We start from the raw sequence: 10,097 nt of genomic DNA on the forward strand, positions 1-10,097 counted from the left end.
AGTCAATGTGTAGTATTTATAATTGATAAAATTGAACACTTTGAAACTTAATTGTTGCTTAATGTCAAGAAATTACCGTAATATGAGAATTATTGCATCCGATTATATATTTTGAAACAGGAAACAAATGAAGAAATTTAATCCCAATTTTTGTGTAAATTTCAGATGAATTTTAAGTATTAAAAAAAAAACAAAGACTTATAGATTGGATCACAAGAAGTAAAGAAGGGGGATTTAAAGGAAGCATCTCGCTCAAGCTAGAAGATTTAGCTCAGGCTAAAATTATCCAGATTAAGTTAATGGTGCAGTACTAAACTAGCTCAGGCTAGAATCGCTCGCCTAAGCTAAAACAACATTGAAAGATCTAGCCTAAGCTAGGTTAACTCGTTTGAGCTAGATTTCATTAAATAAACTTTGGAACATAGTTAAAACAAGGAGAAAGAGAGATATAGGGAAGTTAGTAAGAGAAAAAGAAAGAAACTTTGTTCTTAGGAGAAAAACCAGCTCAAATCATCTCTTCTTATGCAATTTAGATCAAGAATGAAGATTGGAGAAGTTGTCATGAGTAAATAGTTGCTTTCAACTTGGGATTGGATGTAATCTACTCTGATCAAATCTATTCTTAGTGATATATATATATATATATATATATATATATAATATTTTTTTTTCTGCTTGTTCTTGGTATTTTCATTTCATGCTTATTGCTGGATTCTATCTGATCAATGGAATCTTGATTTTGATCCTTAAATTTAACTGAAAGTATTTTTAAGGATTTGAAATAAACAAAAATATTTGATAACTTGTAATGTTAGGAATAAATTTCATGTTATTAGTTGCATCATAATTTTGTTCATAAAGCTGGATGATTTGTTAGATATCTGAGAAATTAGTGTTTGAGAAATTATCTTATGAATTTCATCTGCGAGGAATCAAGGTGAATGACTTTAAATTACAACATCAAGAATAAGTAGTTTTGAGTATTATATATTGTATTGTTCCAAAATAAAGATGATTGAGATAGAAACAATTCAATCCCAAGTATTTTTATTTATATTTGATAAGTTAGTTTCGTTACTTGTTGAGTCAAATCTTAAACTTTGAGTTATTTCTGGTGAAAGTGTTAATTTGGTTAGAACAAGTTCTCAAATTAATTTTCTATACTTAATGAGTTTTATATAAGAATATCTTAGTTAAATTGTTCCCTTTGGATTTGATATTCGTACTTTAAATAGTACTATATTACAGTTGATTCAGTATACTTGTCGAGGAAAGTCAACAAGTTTTTTGCGCCGTTGTCGGGGAACAATTTCTTTTAAGAATTTATGAAGTATAACTTATTGAGTATTGTGAATAGTTTGTTTTATTTGTGAATAAACAATTGTTTAGATCTTATTCTTATATCTTGTGCTAATCCTTGCTTGAGTTGTCTTAGATATATGCTATTATGAGGACAGAGCAAGAAGAGAAAAGAAAAGAAGAAGCAAGGACAAGAAAAAGGAGAATCTTCCAAGACTCTCAACTCACACAATTAAATAGAGTTACAAATGGTTGATAATAGACAAAATCCACCTAGAAGGACACTGGGAGACTATGCCATGCAACAAGAACCAAGGCATTTCTCTAGCATAGCCATACCTCCTGCCACAAAATCATTAGAAATGAAGCCAACTTTTCTTAGCTTAACCAGTACTCATCAATTCACTGGAATGGATCCCGAAAACCCTTGTACTCATTTTTCCACATTCTATGAGTTGGTTGGTACCATGGGCTTCAAGGAGAATGATATTGAATCTGTTTATCTGCATCTATTTCCTTTCTCACTGGCAAGCAAAGCAAAAGAATGGTTAAAGTCGCATCCAAACCAGAGTTTATGTAACTGGAATGATGTAGAAGAGAAATTCCTACATAGATTCTTCCCACTCTATCGATATATCAAGGCCAAGTCTGATATCTCCACATTCAAGCAAGGGCTAGATGGACCGTTTTGTGAAGCTTGGGAACGTTTGAAAGTGATGTTAAGAAGGTGTCCTAATCATGGCTTTGAAGATATTGCTCAGTTGAATATATTCCACAATGGTTTGAGGCCTAATACTAAAATGGTCTTGGATGTTGCAGCAGAAGGTACAATGATGACTGTTGACGTAGAGCAAGCTACAAGAATAATTGATGCCTTGGCCTCAACAAAGTACCAAGCTCAACACGATAGACATACAATGCAAAAGAAAGGTGTGTTGGATCTTAGTACTTTTGATGGCATTGAGCTCTTCTCTTTTACGGTTTTTGTGGTGGTTTGCGGAAGCTTCAATGGGTTGTAGGTGGAACAAGGCTCTCCTAAGAGTTGTGGTAGCCTTGGAGGTGCATGAAGAGTAGGAGAGTGAGAGAGGTTCGGCCAACTCTCTTTGGTAGGTGAAAGGGTTGAAGATTAAAGACCTAAATCTAAAGAGATTTTAGGCAAAGGAGTAAGAATGACACATTTTGGCAGCATTTCATTACTCAAATTAATCTTATGAAAACATGAACCAAGCACCTCCTTATATAGGCTTGGAGGGATGGAATTTGAAGAGCCAAATACAACTGAAATGAGAGCCAAATGCAAAGTGTTGGTCACATGAAAAGTGGCGCCTATTTTTAGCCCATGTGAGGTAAGTTTCTAGAATGCTTCCATGTGCTCTCATGTGCTCATGCATCTAGTAGTTACACTCATCTATGGTCAAATTGGGCTGGTCCTAAGTTTAATTAGAAATCGATATTTCTAATTAAACTTAGGTTTAGCTTTCTAAGTACCACTTTGCATGTTTCAACACATTTACAAAAATATTTAAACTATGCTACTTTGACTAGAAAAGTAAGAAAAACTATGACACACTAGAGTCCATGACATGTAAAATGTGTCCTCTTGACCCCTCTTTGACTATGACTCTAGTGGTTGCCTCAATGTAGCATTTTGGTGGCCTCTTAAAGGGTTGGTGTTGGGGCCTCTTCCATCAACTTTAGATGCAATTTTAGCATAAAATAAAATTTTGACTCAGCAAATTGAGGCATTAACCAAGCAAATGTCAAAACGGCCTCAACAATTACATGCAGTAAAATTTTCCTCAATTCAGAATCAAGCTTTGAAGTGTGATATTTTTGGGGGAGATCATCTTAATGACCAATGCTCTTGTCAAAATCCATTAGAGAAGAGGTTCATTACATGAATAATCAAGGAAGGCAAGGTGGGTTTTCATCTAACTATCCAAATAACATGGCTCAAGGGTGGAGGAATAATCCAAATCAAGGTTTTGGGTCGAAGCAAGAGGCTAGATCATCCAAAGAGCAAGCTCCTTATTAGTAGCAACCACATTATCCTTCCATTCATGAGAGAAAATCAAAATTGGAGGATACTTTTGAAAAGTTCATGCAAGCCTCTCTATCCAATCAGAAAAATAAGGAATTTGGAGACACATGTGGGGCAATTAGCTAAACAGTTAGCTGATAATCAAGGAATTCAATTTTCAGCCAATTTACAAACCAATCCCAAGGAGCATTGCAAGTTTATCACTACCAGATGTGGGGAAGTTATAGGAAAAGGAATTGGGGATAATTTAGTTGTTGAGGAGGAGGTTTTAAAAGAGAAAAAGATTGAAAAAGAACATATTGAGTGTGAGAGAGGAGAAAGAAGGAGTAAGTAAGATGTTGTAGATATTTGAGAGAAAATATAAAAAAAAAGTGAAAAACAAGAGAGGAGTGTTCCTATAAAAGATGTACCTTATCCACATGCTCCTACAAAGAAAGACAAAGAAAGACAAATTGCAAGATTTATGGATATTCTCAAAAGATTTAAATTAACATTTTGTTTATTGAATCTTTAGAGCAGATGCCTACATATGCTAAATTCATGAAATAATTATTGACAAAGAAAAGAAAATTCAATGACTAGGAGATAGTTGAATTAGAAGTTGGATGCATTGTTATAATTAAAAAATCATTACCACAAAAATCTAGAGATCCTGGAAGTTTCACTTTGTTAGTTACCATAGGAAATCTCACTGTTGGAAAGACATTATTGGATTTTGGAGCTCGTATTAATTTGATAACTTTATCAATGGTAAAGAAAATTGGAGATGTAAAAGTGAGACCAACAAGAATAACTTTGCAGTTGGCTGATAGATGAATCTAATATCCACATGGAATAGTTGAAGATTTGTTGGTAAAGGTAGACAAATTTCTATTCCCAGTAGATTTCGTTGTTATGGATATTGAAGAAGATGCTGAAGTAGCTTTAATATTAGGAAAATCATTTATGAAAACTGCCAAAGTTATAATTGATGTAGACAAAGGACAATTGAAGGTTTGTGTTCAAGATGAAGAAGTAAGCTTTAATGTTTTTGAAGCAATGAAGTATCAAATGATCAGAAGAGTGTTTCAGAGTGGATGTGATTGATGATATTTGTTTTGAAACTCATAAGATATTCTTTATGATGCTACTCAAAAGCAAGATCTAATCAGAAAAGAAATTTCTCAACCTCAAAAGCTAGAATTGAAACAACTACAAGTCCATTTGAAATATGTATTTTTGGCAGAAAATGGGGAGAAACAAGTCATTCTCAGCAACTCTCTAAAAGCAGTAAAGAAGAGGAAGTAGTGAAAGTGTTAAAGGCAAATAAAGGAGCAATATGATGGACTCTATCTAATTTGAAAGGCATAAACCTTTCTTATTGTATGCACAAAATTCACATGGAACAAGACTTCAAACCTGTAGCTCAGTCTCAAAGACGCTTAAATCCTATAATGAAAGAGGTGGTAAAGAAAGAAGTTCATAAGCTATTAGGAGTAGCGATGATTTATCCCATTTCAGATAATGTCTGGGTCAGTCCTGTGCAAGTAGTTCCAAAGAAAGGTGGCACGACTGTAATTCATAATGATAAAAATGAGTTAATTCCAACAAGAACAGTCACAGGTTGGAGGATGTGTATTGATTATAGAAAACTCAATCAAGCCACACAAAAAAAAGATCACTTTCCATTACCCTTCATGGATCAAATACTAGAGAGATTGGCAAGTGAAGCTTATTACTGCTTTCTAGATGGTTATTCAGGTTATAATTAGATTGTAGTAAATCCAGAAGACCAAGAGAAGACTTCCTTCACTTGTCCTTTTGGTATTTTTGCATATAGAAAGATGTCATTTGGATTGTGTAATGCTCTAACAACTTTTCAAAGATGCATGTTTTCTATTTTTCCAGATCTGTTAGAAAAAGGGCATTGAAGTCTTCATGGATGATTTTTCTGTATATGGATCTACTTTTAATTCTTGTTCGGAGAATTTAGATACCATGCTGAAACGGTGTGTGGAGACCAATCTTGTCCTCAATTGGAAAAAATGTCACTTTATGGTGACAGAGTGTATTGTTTTGGGACACAAAATCTCTAGCAAAGGGATTGAGGTAGATAAAGCTAAAATTGAAATTACTGAAAAGCTACCTCTACCAGTCAACATCAAAGGAATCAAAAGTTTTATGGTCATGCTGGTTTTTACAGGAGATTCATCAAGGATTTTTCAAAGATTGCAAAACCTCTTTGCAAAAATGTTTAATTGCTTTTAAGAATTTGAAAGAAAAACTCATTTATGCACCCATAATCACTGCACCTAACTAGCTTTATCATTTTGAACTAATGTCTGATGCTAGTGATTATGCAGTAGGAGCAGTATTGGGGCAAGGAAAAGAGATTTTTTTTCATGTGATACACTATGAAGTAAAGTTTTAAATGATGCTCAAAGTAATTATACAACTATTGAAAAAGAATTACTTGCTATAGTGTATTTACTTGAAAAAATTAGATCTTACCTTATTGTTTCCAAAGTAATTGTTTTTACTGACCATGCTGCAATTAAGTACTTGTTGACAAAATTAAATTCCAAGCCAAGACTAATAAGATGGATTCTTTTGTTGCAGGAATTTAATTTAGAAGTAAAGGATAAAAAGGGCAGTGAAAACAATGTGGCGGATCACTTATCAAGACTTGCAAATGAGGAAGTAACTGCACTTGAATCAGAAATAATAGATGTGTTCCCTGATGAAAAACTCCTTGCAATTCAAGAAAGGTTATGGTTTGCAAATATGGTAAATTTTAAATCTGCAGGAGTAGTTCCTGAAGATTTTGGATGGCATCAAAAGAAAAAGTTCTTCAAAGATGTTAATCGTTGTGTATGGGATGATCCTTATCTATTCAAAGTTGGTGCAGATAATTTGATAAGGAGATGTGTTACAAGAGATGAAGATAAAAATATTTTATGGCATTGTCACAATTCACCATATGGAGGTCATTTCAATGGAGAAAGGACAACAACAAAAGTGTTACAATCTGGATTTTATTGCCCAACTTTGTTCAAAGATGCACATGAACATGATCAGAAGTGTGATAGTTGCCAAAGAACTGGAGCTATTACGAGAAGGAATGAAATGTCATTGCAAAACATTTAAGAGATTGAAGTATTAGATTGTTGGGGAATTGATTTTATAGGACCACTGCCATCATCATTCTCAAATGAATATATCTTACTAGCAGTCGAGTATGTCTCCAGATGGGTGGAAACAACTGCAACTCAGAAAGCTGATGCTAAAACTGTGATCAAATTTTTTAAGAGAAATATTTTTACCAGGTTTGGTACTCCTAAAGTTCTGATAAGTGATGGAGGTTCACATTTTTGTAATGCTCAACATCAAAAGTTTTAGAACACTATAAAGTAGCAACAACTTACCATCCTCAAACTAATGGTCAGGCAGAGGTTTCTAATAGGGAAATTAAGAAGATTTTGGAAAAAATAGTGTCCTCTTCCAAAAAGGATTGGTCTAACAGGCTGGATGAAGTTCTCTGGGCTTATAGAACAACATTTAAGACACCTACAACTTTGTCTCCATTCCAATTGATATATGGTAAGGCATATCATCTTCCGTTAGAATTAGAACACAAAGCATACTGGGCATTCAAGTTCTCAAACTTTGAACCTAAAGATGCAGGAGAGAAGAGAAAGGTACAACTTCATGAACTTGAAGAAATGAGATTCAATGCTTACCAATCTTCAAAAATTTATAAGGATCGAGTCAAATTTTATCATGATAGAAACATTTTGAAAAGAACTTTTGAACCAGGTCAATTAGTGTTGTTATTCAATTCCAGGTTGAGGTTTTTCCCTGCAAAACTCAAATCAAAGTGGCCTGGACCATTCCAAGTTAAGCAAGTAAAGCTATATGGAGTAGTGAAATTGGAAGATCTTACCTCAAAAAGAAGTTGGGTGGTCAATGGATAAAGATTGAAACATTATTTTAGTGGTGAAGTTGAAACACACACCACTATGATCAACTTGAATGACCCTTAATTGAATCAGGTGTCAATCTATATGACGTTAAACGAGCGCTTACTAGGAGGCAACCCCGTGTTTTATTTTGGAGTGTGTCTTTAGTTGTTCTTTTAATATAGTAGTATGTTTTTGTATTTGATGTCCTTAAAACCAGTTTGATATTTGATGTCCTTAAATTTGGGAATTGAGTAATGGTCATGTAGGATTGAAATGTTAGGTAAAATGAATTGATGAAGGAAAACATAAAAAGGTTTGAAACTATTGACAAAATGAAAATTTTCAATAAAATTTCATTGCACGATAATTTTCGCTCAAGCTGGGTTTTTAGAGCCTAAGCGAGATATGCAAAAAAAATAAAGAAATTTTGTTATGCAATTCTCGCCTGAGCTAAAATGACCTCGCTTGACCTAGAAAAAATGTGTTGCTCTCAGCAAAATTTTTGCCTAAGCAAGCTGCTCTTAGCTTGAGCTAAAGTGATATTTTTTCTACTCTCAGCCTAAATCTAGCTTGAGCGAGACAGACCTAGCCTAGCTAGAAAATTTATGTTGCTGATGGTGGAGATGTGGGGTAAAATAAAAAACTCAAAACTTTACCATTCTAAAACTTCATTCAAACACAGTGCACACTCTTTCTCTCTAGTTTTTGAACTTTTCTTACAAAGCTTTCTTTCATTCAAGAGGTTCATCTAAACTTCCATGACCAAGGTAAATACTTCTATTACCATCTCCGTAGCCATTCTCGTTGCCATTTCCATTCAAGAAATTTTTCATTTTAAGGTTTCATTCCCAAATTGCTACAAACTTAAAGATCCAAGAAGGCCTCTACCATGGTTTTGCTCAAAGTCAAAATAATTCGTGGATGACACCCACTAAATTTAATGATTATCTATCTTGGCCTGAGGACATGCACAATTTTTCAGGGGAGGCGGGAGCATCTGGAGTTGGGACTAGAGTAAAAGATGCACCAGAAATGGGAGTTGGACCATCTGGAGCAGCAGCTGATGAACTTTCAAATCAATTCCAAAATGATAATTTTGGCACAAAGTTGGACAAATCATAAGAGGAGATTGATACTTCTCATGCACAATGAACTAAAACTGGTTTTATCATTTTGTTTAACTTTAATTTCAGTATTAATTTAGTTTAAGTATTTTAATTTAGTAAGTTGACTTTAGTAGTTTACTTTAACTTTTGTTGATGGCAAACTTAAGTTAGTAATATTAGTTGATGTTTGCATATGTTGTGAAATTTTGTACATAAATAGATGATGGAAACTTATTTTTTTGGAAATGAGTAGTTATAGTATTTTTTTTTTTTTGGAAAAAGAAATCAAAAGCTAGTTCTAAATTAGAATAACCAAATTGATTAATCAAGGACTTAATATGGAAAAAAAATTGTGGTTGAAACCATCACTCAAATTGAGGAAGGATAGTAATGTATAAAGGTTAAAGCAAAGTAAACAGTTGAAAGCAATGACTGAGAACAAATGAGGAATTAAAATTAGCCAACCAAGTGAGAGTGTGAAACCTTAAAACAATTTGAGAGACTTTCACTAGTGAAGAGTTAATTGAAGTAGCCTAATTTTCTAGTCAATTTGCATAACAAATGAGGAATTAAAATTAGCCACCCAAGTGAGAAAGTGAAACCTTAAAACAATTTGAGAGACTTTCACTAGTGAAGAGTTAATTGAAGTTGCCTAATTTTCTAGTCAATTTGCATCACAAAATCAACATGGAGATGATTGAGGCATGTTTAATAGAGTTGGATGTGAGAAAACTCAGGGCCAAACAGCTAACCTTTGCAGTATATAATGAAATGTGTAGAAAAATAACTTTTTTTTCAACTGAAATTTGTTTTATTACACCCTAGATTATGATATATATATATATATATATTGTCCTACCTTGTGGTATGCTAACAAAAGGAGAGCATATGTGCAATTCAAATTTCTATAATTAGAAGAATTAGGTTTGGATCTTGGGAATGACAAAAAAATAATCCACATTCTCATTCTCTTTTCTAAAAAAAAAGAAGAAAAAATAAATAAATAATCAAAATAAAAAAGAAAAGGGGATTACAAGAATAAAAAGAGAAGTAGTATGGATGAATCTTATGGAAGGGATAATGGATAACGCAATTAGAAATTGAATTGCAAATATGCTAATCTTTTGTTAAGTGTGCATTTTGTTATCCTAGAAAAACCAAATTTTCTTTGAAACCCAACCTCATTACAACCTGAAAAAGACCTCAAGATCTATGTTTGTAAAAGTGTTTGTAATCAACTATAAATGAACGACAACCTTAAATTAGCTTGGAAATCAGTGAAAAAAGAGGGAAAACACTCACTAGTGAGGAATTAAGAGAGAAATTCCTTAGTTTGATTCTCAGTAAAGAGTAACAATTGTTTACCTTGAAAATTGAATATATTCTTATTCTGTCTTGGTTTGAATTGATTGGAAACACCATAATATTTTTCTTTTATCCCGTGCTCTGTTCATAAGTTGTTATGACATTGAACTATAGATTTGATTTCTAAGGACTTTTGGGGAGGAATTAACTCTTATTTTTTGGGATTCAATTACTTTGCTTGAGGACAAGCAAGATTCTAGGTTGGGGGAAATTGATAAGTGCCAATGTGTAGTATTTATAATTGAGAAAATTGAACACTTTGGAACTTAATTGTTTCTTAATGTCAAAAAATTACCCTAATATGAGAATAATTGAATCTGATCATATAATTTGAACCAGGAAACA

At 33.2% G+C, this 10,097-nt stretch overlaps 2 pseudogenes; one reads left to right on the forward strand and one right to left on the reverse strand.

Moving 5' to 3' along the window:
* Positions 1–1,574: 1,574 nt before the first annotated feature.
* Positions 1,575–7,362, forward strand: LOC150025914 (uncharacterized; annotated as a pseudogene).
* LOC137830778 (small nucleolar RNA R71) lies at positions 1,939–2,044 on the reverse strand (annotated as a pseudogene).
* Positions 7,363–10,097: the final 2,735 nt, after the last annotated feature.

The sequence above is a fragment of the Phaseolus vulgaris genome, chromosome 7, assembly GCF_051622355.1.
Source record: "Phaseolus vulgaris cultivar YP4 chromosome 7, ASM5162235v1, whole genome shotgun sequence".
In the NCBI taxonomy this organism is placed as follows: Eukaryota; Viridiplantae; Streptophyta; class Magnoliopsida; order Fabales; family Fabaceae; genus Phaseolus; species Phaseolus vulgaris.